The 17389-nt window shown below is 44.6% G+C and overlaps 1 protein-coding gene across 6 annotated transcripts in view; it reads left to right on the top strand.

Annotated features, from left to right (window-relative positions):
• The window catches only part of ZFYVE1 (zinc finger FYVE-type containing 1), a 50339-nt gene that overhangs the window by 6356 nt on the left and 26594 nt on the right, over positions 1-17389 (top strand). The window lies entirely within an intron of this gene.

Raw genomic sequence — 17389 nt, 5'->3', positions numbered from 1 at the left:
TTTCTAGGCATTTGTGGGTTTTGATCATTTTCAGTTTAGTACATAGGGATTATTTTAGTAGCTTGTAGGCTGTTACTCTTATGTGTGGTTCCCTCAAATTCTCTGGCCTAGAGTCTCCTAAGATTTGTTGTTTGTGATTTGAGTATTATTTAGTTTCTTTTGGAAAACCTAAAAGGACAAAAAGCTTCCTTTTGGTGGTGACAAAGCGGGGTCCACTCTTCATTGCGGTGCGCGGGCCTCTCACTGTGGCGGCCTGTCCTGCCGCGGAGCACAGGCTCCAGACGCGCAGGCTCAGCAGCCGTGGTGCACGGGCTTAATTGCTCCGCAGCATGTGGGATCCTCCCAGACCAGGGCTCGAACCCGTGTCCCCTGCATTGGCAGGCAGACTCCCAACCACTGCGCCACCAGGGAAGCCCCCATTGGTGGCTTTTAAATGGACACATCTGGCCTACTAGCCAAAGACATTCATTCATTCATCACATTTACTGAGTATATGTTCTGGTGCCAGGCATTTTCTAGGCTCCAGGAAAGCAGAGTTCACACATGTCAAACACATAAAAAGGTGGTTCAGATGTATAATCAAGGAAGAGTGACTGGGAAGCCACTTTTGCCGGATAGTTAGGGAAGGTTTCATTGTAAAGGTGACTTTTAAGCAAAGACCTGATGGTTAATACTACCTGGGGAAATAGACCTCCAGACAGAGGGGAATGAGAACAGAAAGCAGGTGGGATGGCATGTTTGAGTAGAGAAAGAATGCCTGTGTGGCTGGAGTGAGCTGGAGAGAGTGGTGAGGATAGAGGTGCAGAGGTAAGCGGGTGCCACATCCTGTGGGGCCTTGTAGGCCAGGGAAATAAGTGTGGATTTTAAGTGTAATGGGAAGCACCAGACTGCTTTATGCTAGAAGGTCACAGGAGCTGGTGTGAAGACTAGATTGTAGTGACTGTGGGAGGACAAGAGGGAAAGCAGGGAAACCACTTAGGAGGCTATTGAAGATGCTGAGGGGAGAGGTGGCTTCAGTTTGGTGCGATCAGTGACATGGTGACATGGAAAGACATTGATGAATTTGGGAAAAAGTTTGGATGTGAAACGGGAATGCTGATATATTAGGTGGAGGGGTGAGGGAATGCGATAACTCAGTGGTGACTCCTAGGCATTTGGTTTGTGCAAATAACACCTGCCTAATACCCCAGGTTTTATTGACTTAAATTGATAAAACTTTAAGAACTCAATTCACACAATAAAGAGAGTTAAAATAATCTCATTTGGTATTGTCTAACACAGTAGTTCTCAGCCAGGAGAGATTTTGCTCCCGCAGGGGGCATTGGGCAATGTTTGGAGACATCTCTGGTTGTCACAGCTGGGGGATGGGGATTATGTGCTACTGGCTAGTGGATAGAGGCCAGGATGCTGCTAAATATCTTAAAAGGCATAGGGCAGGGCCTCCCTGGTGGCGCAGTGGTTGGGCGTCTGCCTGCCGATGCAGGGGACACGGGTTTGTGCCCCGGTCCGGGAAGATCCCACGTGCCGCGGAGCGGCTGGGCCCGTGAGCCATGGCCACTGAGCCTGCGTGTCCGGAGCCTGTGCTCCGCAACGGGAGAGGCCCACATACCACACACAAAAAAAGGCATAGGGCAACCCCCACATGAAGAATTATTTTGTACAAAATGTCAAGAGTGCTGAGATTGCGAAAACTCATCTAAGAGATGAAGGTTCGACGTGATAGGAGATCTGGATTCCAGTGAAGTGGAGAACATGTAACCAATACACCACGTTTTCCTCCCTCTTTTGGTTCTGTTCATTCCTCAGAGGTAATTTAACTGAAATCAGTATTCTCTTTTGGCATATTTTGTAACCTTTCTAGTGAAATGGTTAGACTTTCTGTGTTGTATTCATTGATTTTTCTAGACCTTAGTGGAACTGTACTTGGAAAACCAAATGACTCATGGACCCTTTATTTAGAGCCGCAATAAGTAAATGATCCACACTGACAAGTCATCTGTAATCTCTTGAAGTTAGAGAGGACACCCTTAGCAAATAAATCAAAGGTTAGAAGAATAAAGTTCTAACAGTTAGAGTTCTTAGTGGAGGTAGGGGGTAGTATTTTCCTATCGGTTGAGTCTTGTGAGGGATGCAGACATCTTGTCTTACCAGAATATTTGTACTCACAGAGAAAAGGTGAAAAAAATCATATATATGTATATAATAAAATTATATGTCTATATATAACTTTAATATATATATAAATATTTAAACCCCATACAGGTTTTTCTTTCACAACCACTTTATTCTCCACTGTCTCTTTTCTACAAACCTCCTATAACTTCCCTCTTTCCAAGAGAATAGAGCAGCACACTGGCAAGCAATTGCCCGTTTCATCTTCATGCTGACTGGCCCCTGATGGTAGCAGATCTGCGGAGCTTTTCATGCCAAAAGACTCCTGAAGTTAAATCCCTCCTGCTGAACATGCAGGGTGATAGGGAAGCCCAGTGACCCAGGAGTGGTCAATGAGAAGCTAAGAAAGTGTCCCCTGGGGCAGGCCCTCCTGGACTCAGAAATAGACAGCCTTGGTCCCTGACTGAAAGGGAAGGCCAAGGTGAGTCTTCAAGTCCTTCCTTCGGTGAGTCAGTGGTGGACCTCATGTCACTGAGACCGTTCCTTTAAGAAGACCCATCACGTTGTTTGGCTGCTTCGCTTGTTTACAGTCCCAGAATAGTGTGGCTCAAAATACTGGGACTTGGCTTTTTTTTTTTTTTTTTTTTTTTAATTGGCTAAAAGAGACATTATTCTAGTGGGATTCAGGAATGGAAAAGAGCAGAGGATGTTTTTGTACTGTATGAGAATCCTTGACCACAAACTGCCTGTGCTGGTCTGCCCCATTTTTGTGCTCCTTCTGTCTTAGACTCCCCTGCTGGTGACCCCTTGGCCTTGTCTTCCGCTTCCTGGTCTAGGGCACCTTTCTGGGGCTTGCTCTTTCCAGGATCTCTGTTTCAAACAGGCTGGCAGAAACCCCTCAGGACTTAACTGGTCAATAGGTCAGGAGCCTGGGGATCATAATCTTCTAAATTGTGGAACTTCCCCATTTTTCTCTTTGAATGGTCAAACTTTTATAATGTAAGGACTAATTTTGGTGCTGTGGCTAGTTAGCCCTTTGGCAAATTCTGGTCAGAACACAAATATATTTACAGTCACTTATTAGGTGCCATATTAAAAAATGTAACCAAAAAAAATTCCTGTGGATCTGCTTAGGAGCTGTCTGTCAAAATAATAAGCAGTAATTGGTAGAACAGCAAAGGCTCCCTCCACCTCCCCCACCTTTTACTCATAGAAACTCAAGTAAAAGCCCCTTTTGTTTAGTAATAGTAGTAAGGGGAGGGCATTGTATGTATTACTGGGAAACCAGGATTGAGGATGACTCAGACAAACAGGAAGATGAAAGAGCCCCTATTATGTGCCTCTGGTTTCTGCTCCGCATCTTCTGAGCTCTCTCAGCCTTGGGCTCATTCAGTTGTAACAGGCTCCTGGCATTTAACCTGGGAGGCTATTTTGTTTAGTCCAAGGCTGTTTAAAATTTGACACATACAAGCCATCAAAACCACTGTGAGTCAGCTTTTCAGGGAACCTATCTTTAACTATTTCAAGTTACCTCCAGTTTGTGTGATTCTAATTTTTTCTGGTCAGTTCCTTGAAGTGATTGATTTTTTTTTGGAATTCAGCAAACATTTGGCTTTTTGAGTCAGGGTTAATATAAAAGGCAGATTTCTTATTAAGTTGACAGTGTATGTTTTCCCTGTGGATGCATCTCCTGGCTGTACCACTCTTGAGTTTATCCTGCAGATTGTGTCACATGGAAGCCTTCTGATGGCTGGCTGGACTTTTCAGGGGAGTCCTGTCTGCTTTGGGAAGAGCTCCCAAGAGATTATCTCTGGCTGAGGTTAGAACTGCTAAATGTATTGAGCACATTTGATCAGTGAGGGGCAACCAGAGGCAAGCTAATGGGTGAGACCACAAAGGAGGGAAAGAAAACAAGGATGTACAGAGCTCCAGGCAAGAAGAATTGGAAACACCTATGGGAAGGGACACAGAGGAACTTTTGGAGGCAGGAAAGGGTGGATGTTTCCCTGGAGGATGTTTTGTTCATTTTGCCCCTCTTTTCAATGGCTTTTGGCCAGTAATTAAGAGGCTCTCTTTGACAAGTTTGTGAGGTTAGCTTGGTGTCCTTGGGCAGAGAAGTATGTATACCCACCATACGTAAGCACCTGACCTCTGGCTTGACTTCACTGGAGGATGATCTGTTTTCTGGTAGCTTCTGGAATTTTTTTTCCTCCTTCCTGATTTTCTTCTACTTGTTGACTGGATTACTACTGTCTTTCCCAGGGAATTTGACTCTGGATGTTAGAGTACTGGAAGAGAACAGACAGAGCCTGATTCTGGCATGTAGACACAGACACCCCAGGTTCAAGTTAAGAGAGAACATAATCCCGAGCCATTCAGCAGTCATAGAGTATTCTAGAAATTCCTCTACTTCTCAGCCCATTCTCCTGCCTGGCGAATATGTCATCTACATGGCTAAACTGTTTTCCATAATCTCTCATAACCTTTTCTTTCAAAGAGCTTAATTCAGTTTACAAGTATCATTCAACAGCAGTCATAAACATTTATTGAGTGTCAATTATATGCCTTATTAGTTTGAGTAATCTCTGTGAAAAATACTTGAAAATGAAAATTCAGCGGTTAAGCAAGACTGGGGAGGGATGGCAGAGCCCTTCATTCCTGGGAAAGCCTCACTGTCTTTTGCACTTGTCTCTGAGTAGAGGCTGTTTGAGAATCCTGTAATTCTTTCTGCACACCCTTTCTGGTCCTTGTGGCCAGTAATTTGTTCCATTGTGTGGATATACCGTGATATCTGCACTCAGTGTCGATGGATATTTTGTATACCATATATAGTGTTTGATTATTGTCTTTCTTCTCTCCATTACAATGTAAGCTTTAGGAGGACAGTGATTTTTTTTTAATTGGGGTATAATTCATGTAACATAAAATTACCCACTTTAAAGCGAACAGTTCATTGGTATTTGGGATATTCACAATGTTGTGCAGCTACCACCTCTGTCTAGTTCTACAACATTTGCATCATATCCCAAAAGAAAGCCCTGTACCTGTTAAGCAGTCCATCCCAGAGGGCAGTGGTTTTTTGTGTGTGTCTTTTTTATACAACGTTTATTACTTTCCAATTATAAAAATAACAGACTTATCATGTTAAAAGACTGAAAATACAGAACTACAGAAAAGTATACAGTTTTATCTTAATTTTACAATAGAAGAAAGCCACTAGTATCTCAACCCTTTTTAAGGTTGCATTTACTTTTTTCAAAAATAGTTTTATTGAGATATAATTCACATACCATACGATTCACCTGTTTGAAGTGTACAGTTTAATGGCTTTTAGTATATTCACAGATCTATGCACCCATCGTCACAGTCAATTTTAGAACATTTTGATCAGACAGTGATTTTTTCCCCCTTCTGTTCATCCTCATCTAGAACAGTGTTTGGCATATGGTAGGCACTCAAATAATATTTGTCGAATGAATAAAATGCATTAATGAGAATAAATCAGTTTAATCATTATTCAGCAAACATTTAATGAGTGCCTACGATGTGCTGACAACTGAGGGAGCTAGAAAGTGGCACTAAGACACTGAACTCGCCCTTGAGGAGAGGACAGTCGAGCGGTAATAGAAAACAAATACGTACGGAATTCCCTGGCGGTCCAGTTGTTAAGACTTGGGCTTCCACTGCCATTGACCCCGGTTTGATCCCTGGTTGGGGAACTGAGATCCCACAAGCTGCTCAGTGAGCAACAACAACCACAACAACCAAATACATAGACGTAAGGTGGGGCTTCCCTGGTGGTGCAGTGGTCAGGAGTCTGCCTGCCAATGCAGGGGACATGGGTTCCAGCCCTGCTCCGGGAAGATCCCACATGCCGCAGAGCAACTAAGCCCGTGCGCCACAACTACTGAGCCCATGCACCACAACTACTGAGCCCGCGCTCTAGAGCCCGCGAGCCACAACTACTGAGCCTGCGAGCCATGACTACTGAAGCCCATGCGCCTAGAGCCCGTGCTCTGCAACAAGAGAAGCCACCGCAATAAGAAGCCCGCAGACCACAAGGGAGAGTAGCCCCTGCTCGCCGCAACTAGAGAAAGCCCGCACAGAGCAACGAAGACCCAACACAGCCAAAAATAAAATAAATAAAATAAATAAATTAAAAAAAAAAAGAAATAAGGTGAATGACCTCAGAGCAGTACAGAGAGGTCATTATGGAAATTCAGAGGAGGGTGATATTGCTGTAGTGGTTACTATTGTTATTTAAATAGTTATATGCAATACTGTTACTTCACCAGGGCTCCACTATCACATTCCATGTAGAACAGAAACCAGGCCCCTTTCAGTGTCCACCTCAGACATCAAAGATCTCCTTATAAAGCTGTGTCATCTATTAAGATCTTCGACATAAACTGTGAGAAAGGCACTTTAGGGGGTCTCTAGTGTACTAATAATTCTTGGAATCATGGGACCTCATTGTTACGAAGACTGAATGTTTTCTTATGCATAATATATGTATTATGCAATCTTATAACAGCTTTTTAAAAAAAATTATTTTTGGTTGCATCGAGTCTTCATTGCTGCGTGTGGGCTTTCTCTAGTTGTGGCGAGCAGGGGCTACTATTTGTTGTAGGGCGCGGGTTTCTCATTGCGGTGGCTTCTCTCGTTGCGGAGCATGGGCTCTAGAGCACAGGCTCAGTAGTTGTGGCGCATGGGCTTAGTTGCTCTGCGGCATGTGGGATCTTCCTGGAGCAGGGCTCAAACCCGTGTCCCCTGCATTGGCAGGCGGATTTTTAACCACTGCACCACCAGGGAAGTCCTAACAGCTTTTTTTTTTTAATTGAAAATATACATCCTTTTGAGGGAGGGAGTGTTATGTGTTGAGTAAGTTTCTTCCTTGTCCCATTATCCCTGATTCTTTAAGGAGGCATTTATTGGAAACCTTCCCTCAGGAGGGTTTTTGCTTGGGATAGATAATATAATGAAATTCTGTGGTGGTGGTGATGAGTGTGGTCTAGAGGCAGACTAGGGCAACTGCAGCAGCAATGTCAGTCAGCACTTCTCTCACATTTACTGCATGCTTCCACTGTGCTGAGTGCTTGATGTGCATTAACTCACTTAATCCTCACAGTGACCCCGTAAAGTAGATTGCGTTGTTATCTTCATTTTACAGGAGAGAAAACAGAGGCCCAGAGAAGTTAAATAACTTCTCTATTCTAAAGTCAGTGAGTGGTCGAGGCAGATTGGACCCTTAATGGTAACACTACGCTATTCCCTTCCCCAGAGGGAATGTAGCATTTAGACATTCTGTGCTGTGTCCATTCATTCATTTAACAAATAAGTGTAGATTTCCTGTTACGTGTCAGGCTCTGTGCTAGGGCTACAGTGGTGAACAACATAGCCCAGACCCTTGCCAGCCTGGAGTACATTGTAGTGGGAAGCTCGGAACCAGGAATAATGGGAAAATGTTATCAGAGATGGTGGGTGAGGAATGGAGGCTGTGAGCAAGGGTTGAGTAAATGGTCCGTAGTGTGATCCAGGTAGAGGTGGATCTGAACGTAGCTCTTTTTTTTTTTTTTTTTTTTTAACATCGTTATTGGAGTATAATTGCTTTACCATGTTGTGTTAGTTTCTGCTGTACAACAGAGTGAATCAGCTCTATGTATACATATATCCCCATATCCCCTCCCTCTTGAGGCTCCCTCCCACCCTCCCTATCCCTCCCCTCTAGGTGGTCACAAAGCACTGAGCTGGTCTCCCTGTGCTGTGCAGCTGCTTCCCACTAGCTATCTATTTTACATTTGGTAGTGTATATATGTCCATACCACTCTCTCACTTCGTTGCAGCCTCCCTTCCCCCCTGTGGCCTCAAGTCTGTTCTCTACATCTGTGTCTTTATTCCTGCTGTGTCACTAGGTTCATCAGTACCATTTTTCTAGATTCCGTATATATGCGTTAGCATATGGTATTTGTTTTTCTTTCTTAGTTTACTCTGTATGACAGACTCTAGGTCCATCCATCTCATTACAAGTAACTCAATTTCATTATTGTTTATGGCTGAGTAATATTCCATTGTATATATGTTCCACATCTTTATCCATTCATCTGTTGATGGACATTTAGTTTGCTTCCATATCCTGGCTATTGTAAATAGTGCTGCAGTGAACATTGTGGTACATGTATCTTTTTTTTTTTTTTTTTGCGGTACGCGGGCCTCTCACCGCCGTGGCCTCTCCCGTCGTGGAGCACAGGCTCCGGACGCGCAGGCCCAGCGGCCATGGCTCACGGGCCCAGCCGCTCCGCGGCATGTGGGATCTTCCCAGACCGGGGCACGAACCCGTGTCCCCTGCATCGGCAGGCGGACTCTCAACCACTGCGCCACCAGGGAAGCCCCACATGTATCTTTTTGAATAACGGTTTTCTGAGGGTATATGCCCAGTAGTGAGATTGCTGGGTCATATGGTAGTTCTATTTTTAGTTTTTTAAGGTACCTCCATACTGTTCTCCATAGTGGCTGTATCAATTTACATTCCCACCAACAGTGCAGGAGGGTTCCCTTTTCTCCACACCCTCTCCAGCATTTATTGTTTTTGATGATGGCCTAGCTCTTTCTTTTTTTTTTTTTTTTTTTTTTGCTGTACGCGGGCCTCTCACTGCTGTGGCCTCTCCCGTTGCGGAGCACAGGCTCCGGACACACAGGCTCCGCGGCCATGGCTCGCGGGCCCAGCCGCTCCGCGGCATGTGGGATCTTCCGGGATAGGGGCACGAACCCGTGTCCCCTGCATCGGCAGGCGGACTCTCAACCACTGCGCCACCAGGGAAGCCCTAGCTCTTTCTTTTTAAAAAAATTTTCCATTGGGGTTTATTATAGGATATTGAATATAGTTCCCTGTGCTCAGCTCTTGTCTTCTGTCTAGCCTGGTGGTGTTACTGCTAGGTCCTAGAGCCTTTACCAGAGCTTGTGTCTGTTTTGATAGCTGGCCAGATATGGGTATGCTATGCCACTTAAAAGGGCATACCATCTTCCATCTGGAAGCTCCTTGGAAGAGTCCCTTGAGGATGACTTGGTATTTCCAGTCTGTCCTCAGAATTCAGCATGGCTTTGGAAAGCTTTTTATGGAGATATAAATGGAGAGCTGAACTGGGTGAGTTGGGTGAAGTCAAAGAAACTGACCGTGGTGCTAAAAATGACCCTTTAAAAAAAATTTATTTTGTGGGTCATCTCTACACAGAAACATTTCTCTTTCCTGCTAGAGGAGGAGGGCAGCTGCAGGCAGCGCTGTGAGGTTATGTGTCAGAAGCACCACTGGTAGTTAGAAGACATGGGAGGAGAATTCCTGACCTCTCAAGTAATGGAACTCTTTGGGGACACTGGAGTGGAAGAAAGTGATCTTTGCCCTTATCAGATGTGCTCCATGTGTTTGCAAGGCCAATCTTGTGACTTCAGCAGTCTTAAGAAAACATTTGATTGAGAAACAGTTGTTTTAACATGAAACTCTATTGACACATACATGGATAAACACAAAAATATACACTCCTTTGAGGATAGAATGAAAGGTAAGTTTCTGAACTAGTTGGGTTGGGGGAAACAGGCTTACTAGAACTTTCTGGCAATAGGAGTTTGCTATTGGAATGGAACCTCCTTTGGTTTTGGACTTTAAAAATGGAGGGGCTACTGATCTGTATGACACTGTTTAAGTAAAAGTCTGCCTGAAAATTAGGCCATGGACTGAAATCATTGGCTGGAGGTTGAGTTCCCTCACTTTCCGCTTCTCCTTTCCTTCCCACAGAAGAAGGAAAATGTTACCTAAATTCTATACTTGTGCTGGTCTAACATCATTAGGTCAGTGCCAGACACTAGATGAAGCTTGATACATGTCTGTTGATTTGCGGACTGAAAAAAAAAAAAACACAGCCTAAAAGCTGAGAATTATGTTTTACTCCGTGACCTTACTGAGGACTATAGCCTGGGCTACAGCCTCTTAGATGGCTCTGAGGAGCTGTTTCATAGGGGTTAAGGGAGGATCCAGGATATATGGGAGTTTTTGCTGGGAAACCCCCCCCAAAACCTTGTCGTCCAACATCAAAAGATTACTGCTAATCACAAAGAACAGACACCTCAAGTTAATGATTTTAGTGCTTTTCTGTGTATGGGAACGTGCAAGAGTCTGCGCTCACTGAAATCATTCCTTTGATATGCATCTTCACTATCTAGGGTCAGTATCCTGTTTTTCTCCATCCTGAATCCCCCTCACGGTGAACCATGGGGGGAGGGGGGAGGGGTGGCTGCCGTGGCTGATGGCTTGATGGGGGCAACATTCGTTGTTTACCAGGATGGCAGGCAGCGTTCTTTGTTTACTGAAATGGCAGGCAACTTTTTTTTTTTTTTTTTTTTTGTCTACAGATTAAATGAAGTAATCAAGTTTTAGTTTCCTTCTGGAATAGTGGTCCCAGTTCTGATAAGATCGAGAATCTGTTTTGGTTTCTTTGGGTTCTGTCTCTTCCTCTGAACTCAGGCAGAAAACGGAATGAAAGCAGAATAACCCACAGACCATCACATAGAAGTAATTAGCGGGAACTTAACTTTGGGAATAATTTATTAATTTAGATTAATTTTAGAATCTCAGTGGAGAGATATAAAATCGTCTTCGTTGGCTCAGGGGTGGGATTTATCATGAGCCTTAGGTTGTGGTGGGGAGCAGCCACGCTTCCCTTAGCCCTTTCCATTACTTTGGGGAAGGAGCTGATTTTTGCCCTCAGCTAAGGGAACACCATAAAAATTTAGAGGACTGTCTGATTGTTGTTGGTACAAATCAGATCCTTTTCACCCAGAGAGACCAGAACTGAAAGGACCTCAGTGCGGAGCTTCTTTCCTTTGGAGTGTTTGCCGGTGTCTTTGGAGTTTAACTTTCAGTCTCTGTGCTCTGTTGAACTTTCTTCCTTCCAAGGCTTTTTACTTCAGTTTCTATCCCATCTCTTGCTTTTCCCTTCCCAGGCCTCCTCAGAACAAAGCCCATGTGGTCATTCTTCTTGGAATAATTCTCTGATGGCTAAGACGGAATTTCTTTTTTTTTTAAATTTATTTACTTTATTTATTTTTGGCTGTTTTGGGTCTTAGTTGCTGCACACAGTCTTTCTTTAGTTGAGGTGAGCGGGGGCTACTCTTCGTTGCGGTGCGTGGGCTTCTTATTGCGGTGGCTTCCCTTGTTGCGGGGCACAGGCTTCAGTAGTTGTGACATGCAGGCTCAGTAGTTGTGGCACACAGGCTCTAGAGCTCAGGCTCAGTAGTTGTGGCACATGGGCTTAGTTGCTCCGTGGCATGTGGGATCTTCCCAGACCAGGGGTTGAACCCGTGTTCCCTGCATTGGCAGGCAGATTCTTAACCACTGTGCCACCAGGGAAGTCCCTAAGAAGGAATTTCTTGAGGGAGACTGTCATCATTCCCGTTGCCTGCTTGGGGCAGAGGTTGACTTTGCACTGCTGTAAACTGCTTTGAACTCTGAATTGGAACAGTGGAGGAGATGATCAAGAACTGTTACATTTCATTTTAGAAACTCTCCTTGGAACTCTACACAAAGTGAAAAGCTTTGTGGGTGAGACAGTGATAGAGAGAGGGGTGTACTGTTTGGTTTCTTCAAGATGGATATGATATTAGATAGTACCTTGACTAAGAGTCAGCTATAAAGTCAGTATTAATAATACTATGTTGCTTTCCTTAGCGGGAGTGGAAAGGAGCTATCTGGAGCAAGCAGTGAGATCTTTCATTTTCAGATAGAACAGTTTAGATCTCACCACATTGGCTACTTTAGTCCCTGGATGAGCAACTTCAGAGCCACAAGCAGGCCGGAGCCCCGCTGCTGGTGCTGCTGCCGTGCCCCTGGAGGCTTTCCCACTGGGCTTGTCTTTACAGATAATGAGTGATATTCATCAAGTGCCTACTGCTGCCAGGCGTTGTGCTGTGCCCTTTGTGTGCTTTATCATTTAGTCCTTTCAGTAGTATCTGTTATTATCTCATTTCCCTGAGGCTTCAGTAGTTAAGTAGCTTTTCCAAGGCCACATAGTGGCAAAGATAGGAGTGGAATTTGGGTGTTCTGACTTGCCTGAGGTCCACGCAAGCTGGAGGAGGACTGAAGGCAGAGGTTGGGGAGGAGCGGCTTTGGGGTGTTGCTCCTGCTTTTGCTGTTATGTAAGGGCCGAGGACCATTTCCAACATGTCGAGTTGGGTGGGCTGGCCAGTTGGCAGGGCTCAGAGTCAAGTAGCTTATTTCACTCCAGGAATGGAGCAAAGTGGGATCATTGATTCAGACAGGCAGAACGAGTAGAGCCGCAGCCTAGCTCCCTCTGGCCCCTTCCTTCCTTCATCAAAAGGAATCTTCTGGGGCTTCCCCGGTGGCGCAGTGGTTGAGAGTCTGCCTGCTAATGCAGGGGACACGGGTTCGAGCCCTGGTCTGGGAGGATCCCACATGCCGCGGAGCGACTGGGCCCGTGAGCCACAACTACTGAGCCTGCGCGTCTGGAGCCTGTGCTCCGCAACAAGAGAGGCTGCGACAGTGAGAGGCCCGCGCACCGCGATGAAGAGTGGCCCCCACTTGCCACAACTAGAGAAAGCCCTCGCACAGAAACGAAGACCCGGCACAGCCAAAAATAAATAAATTAATTAATAAACTCCTACCCCCAACATCTAAAAAATAATAATAATAATAATTTAAAAAAAAAAAAAAGGAATCTTCTTATGTTTTCTTTTTTTTAAAAATAAATTTATTTATTCATTTATTTATTTTTGGCTGTGTTGGGTCTTTGTTGCTGCGCGCGGGCTTTCTCTAGTTGGGGCGAGCGGGGGGCTACTCTTCGTTGCAGTGCGTGGGCTTCTCATTTTGGTGGCTTCTCTTGTTGTGGAGCGTGGGCTCTAGGCGCGCGGGCTTCAGTAGTTGTGGCACGTGGGCTCTAGAGCACAGGCTCAGTGGCGCACGAGCTTAGTTGCTCCACAGCACGTGGGATCTTCCCTGAGCAGGGCTCGAACCTGTGTCCCCTGCATTGGCAGGCGGATTCTTTTTTTTTTTTTGTGGTACGTGGGCCTCTCACTGTTGTGGCCTCTCCCGTTGCGGAGCACAGGCTCCAGACGCGCAGGCTCAGCGGCCATGGCTCACGGGCCCAGCTGCTCCGCAGCATGTGGGATCTTCCCGGACCAGGGCATGAACCCGTGTCCCCTGCATCAGCAGGTGGACTCTCAACCACTGCGCCACCAGGGAAGCCCTTTAAAAAATTTTTTTAATTAATTAATTAATTTCTGGCTGTGTTGCGTCTTCGTTGCTGTGCGCGGGCTCTCTCTAGTTGTGGTGAGCAGGGGCTACTCCTCGTTGCGGTGCACAGGCTTCTCATTGCTGTGGCTTCTCTTTTTGTGGAGCATGGGCTCTAGGCGCACGGGCTTCAGTAGTTGTGGCATGCGGGCTTCAGTAGTTGTGGCTCGTGGACTCTAGAGCGCAGGCTCAGTAGTTGCGGCGCACGGGCTTAGTTGCACCACAGCACGTGGGATCTTCCTGGACCAGGGCTCGAACCTGTGTCTCCTGCATTGGCAGGCAGATTCTTAACCACTGCGCCACCAGGGAAGCCCTGGCAGGCGGATTCTTAACCACTGTGCCACCAGGGAAGTCCTTCTTATCTTTTCTTGACCTTCTCCTCCCCTGATTGAAAACCAGTCTTGTTACCACCTAGGCTGTTCTCTCCTTCCTGGCTCAAGGGAAAATGCCCACAGGGTAAGGATGAATTGAATAGAGTAACAGGGAGCAAAATAATGTGAAATGCAGAAGGAAAAATGAAGCATGGTTTCAGTTTGCCAGGCATTTTCTCATTTATCTGTTGATTTGATTAGCAACCAATACCCAGTCAGGGAAGGCAAAGATGGTTATATCCTCATTTTACATGTGAAAAAGTGCCATCAGTGCATATTAAATGATCATCTAGGGCTCCTTGGTAGAAAAATCGGCCTGAGGTTTGAGCTCCACCTCCCAGAATTCTTTGCACTGGACCCATCTGCACATGCCCAACACATGAACTTGTATGTTTAACATACCCCAGGATACCTGGTTCCAAAATAGTATCCCCAAATGCTGACTCGAATGAGTTATTTCTATATATTATGTATGTCATTTGGTGGTACTTAATCAATATGAATCTTGAGACACTTAATTCTGTACCTAACGGCTCCTACAGGCCCCTTTTCAGGTGCCCACTCTTGAGTATCCTGGATAGCAGTTGTTGTTTTTTGGGTAACAGATTCATGAAGGAGTAGATTTCCAGGGGAGAAAACTCCTGGGCTTAGTCTTCTTCCCCAGGACTGTTTCATGGCTTTTGCAGCCGGCCACTCTGACCTTATCTGACTCCTTGCTGGTAGAGGTTTATGGAGATTTTGTTTTGTTTCTTTTGTGTCCAGCTTAGCAGCTGGGAACAAGGCTGACTGAGTGACACCAGTCCAGAATGGGCTGTTCTGTGTAACTTCTTGTTCCTCTCGGTTGCTTGGGAGATCAGTGAGCCCATTATCAAATGCTGCTGTGTGTTAAGCCCTGTGGAAGATACAGGGTGGAGAAAAGTGGTTAAAGTACCTAGCAAGGTGCCTGGCATTCATTCATTCAGTAACTAGATATTGAACTCCTCTTATGTGCCAGGCTGTGTCCGAAGTACTAGGGATGTAAAGATAGACTCAGTTCTGCCCTCATGGATCTAGTGAAGGGCACTGTCACTGCAGTGGGCATTCAGTAAATGAAATTATTAATATTACCATTAACATTAAGGCTATTAATATAGCAGTAGTGATGTTATTAATAGAATAATGAGTGGTTTACCATCCTGATGAGTTATGAGAAATGAAGACATCATATTATCACACCCAGTGGTCTGTCTACATTTCTCTAACTTCTCTTTATCAAACCAGCAGACTCTTGAGAATCAGGGTCCTGTGTGAGTGACTTATTGTGGGTGGTGTAGGCAGGATGCAACCAGGCCTCCAAAGCCCACTCCAGCCTGGCCCCCAGGGGAGCTCTGGCATGTGAGTGGCCTCATAGCTTTCGTGATGTTTGCAGCCATAGGTCATTTCCAAGGGTCGTCCTCAGGGGCCGTAAACTCCCAGGTGATTTTGACTAACTGTAGTAGCCTGATAACCGGCCTCTGAAGAAGAGTTGCAGGTGTGGGCCTTTGGAACAAAAATACACACAGAAAAGATTTGGGACCTGGGGAATCCAGCGGGAGAACTGACAGGGCCCCTCTGATTATGACTTGTACTGTATCTGACTGTGAAAAGACCTTCAGAAAGGGATGGCCAGCCCTTCACTTCCGCCTTCCAAATTTTATGCACGTTCCTCTTGGCCAACTCTAACCCAGAATCGTAGGGGGAAAGGGATTCTAGGAAATATAGTTCCCAGCTGAACTGTGTTAATGACAGAACAATGACAGTGACAGTGACCATGACAGCAGTGTTTTTCCTCTTGTGGCTGGAGGATGCTAGGTGTAAAGGTTCATCACTCCTTTAGCTGGAGTGGAACACTGCCTATCTGAACGAGGAGCTTTGACCCTGGGGTTCTGTATTATAAGAGTTAGAGACCCTGAGCATCTTTCTGGAACTGCAGTCTGGGATCTCACTGGCACCAGGTCTCTTCCTTCCTGGCATAACTTTTTTTTTTTTTTTAAGATTGATTTATTTATTCATTCATTCACACATTCATGCTGCGCCGGGTCTTAGTTGCAGCACATGGGATCTTCATTGTGGCATGAGGACTTCTTAGTTGCAGCGTGCATGCAGGATCTAGTTCCCCGACCAGGGATTGAACCTCGGCCTCCTGTATTGGGAGCGTGGAGTCTTACCCACTGGACCACCAGGGAAGTCCCCTGGCCTGACTTTTTACAAGGACTGCAGTGTTCTTTAAACTGTAGAGAGGAATTGTGGATGGATGACGTTTGACTAATAAGTTCTTCTTCTTTTTTTTAAACAGTTTTATTTTATTTATTTTATTTTTTTATTTTTTAAACAGTTTTATTTAGATGTAATTCACATACCATGTATTTGTCATCCTTTTAAAGCATACAATTCTTCAACTCAGTGTTTTTAGTATATTTATAAAGTTGTACAGCCCTTAGCACTATCTAATTCCAGAACATTTTCATCACCCCAAATAGAAACCCTGTACCATTAGCAGTCACTCCCTATTCCTGCTTCCCCTAGCCTCTGGCAACCACTAACATACTTTTTGTCTCTATGAATTGGCCTGTTGTGGACATTTCATATAAATGGAATTATAGAATATGTAACATTTTGTGTCAGGCTTCTTTCACTTAATAGAATGTTTTTAAGTTTCATCCACGTTGTAGCATATATCAGTACTTCCTTTTTATGGTTGAATAATATTTCATTGTATGATATACCACATTTTGTTTATCCATTCATCAGTTGATGGACATGTGGCTTGTTTCCACCTTTGGCTATTATGGATAATGCTGCTATGAACATTCATGTTCAACTTTTGTGTGCACGTGTGTTTTTAGTTCTCTTGGGTTTATACCTAGGAGTGGAACTACTGAGACATATGGTGAGTCTATGTTTCACTTTTTGAGAAGCTGCCACACTGTTTTCCAGCGTGGCTGTGCCATTTAGCATTCTCACCAGCAGTGTATGAGCATTGAAATTTCTACATATTCTCACCAAAACTTGCTATTATCTTTTTGATCATAGCCATCCTAGTGGGTGTGAAGGGATATCTCGTTGTGGTTTTGATTTGCATTTCCCTGATGACTGTGGTGTTGAGTATCTTTTCATGTGCTTATTGACCATTTATATATCTTCTTTGGAGAAATGTCTATGCAGATTTTTTGCTTAATATTTAATTAGGTTATTTTTTTCTTGTTGAGTTATAGGAATTATTTCTATATTCTGGACCACTGGTCCCTTATCAGATATGTGATTTGCAAATATTTTTCCCATTCTTTGGGTTGTCTTTTCACATGATGGAATCCTTTGCAGAATAAAAGCTTTAAATTTTGATGAAGTTCATTTTATCTATTTTTTCTTTTATTGTATTGCTTTTGGTGTCATTTCTAAGAAGCATTGCCTAATCCATGGTCATAAAATTTCCTCCTATGTCTTCTTCTAAGAGTTTATAGTTTTAGCTCTTTCATGAACACTAAGTTCTTATACTGAGGCTTTAAAAGTTCCCGTTAGCTGTTTGCTAGGGGTAAGTGCTGGGTGAGAGGCTTTTATCCTGGGACTTCTTTTCCTTGCCACCTTGACAGGTCAA

This window comes from Mesoplodon bidens (assembly GCF_964165515.1).
Source record: "Mesoplodon bidens genome assembly, chromosome: 3".
Taxonomy (NCBI): domain Eukaryota; kingdom Metazoa; phylum Chordata; class Mammalia; order Artiodactyla; family Ziphiidae; genus Mesoplodon; species Mesoplodon bidens.
The sequence above is the reverse complement of the archived record's forward strand: the minus strand, read 5'-3'. Positions and strand labels throughout refer to the sequence as shown.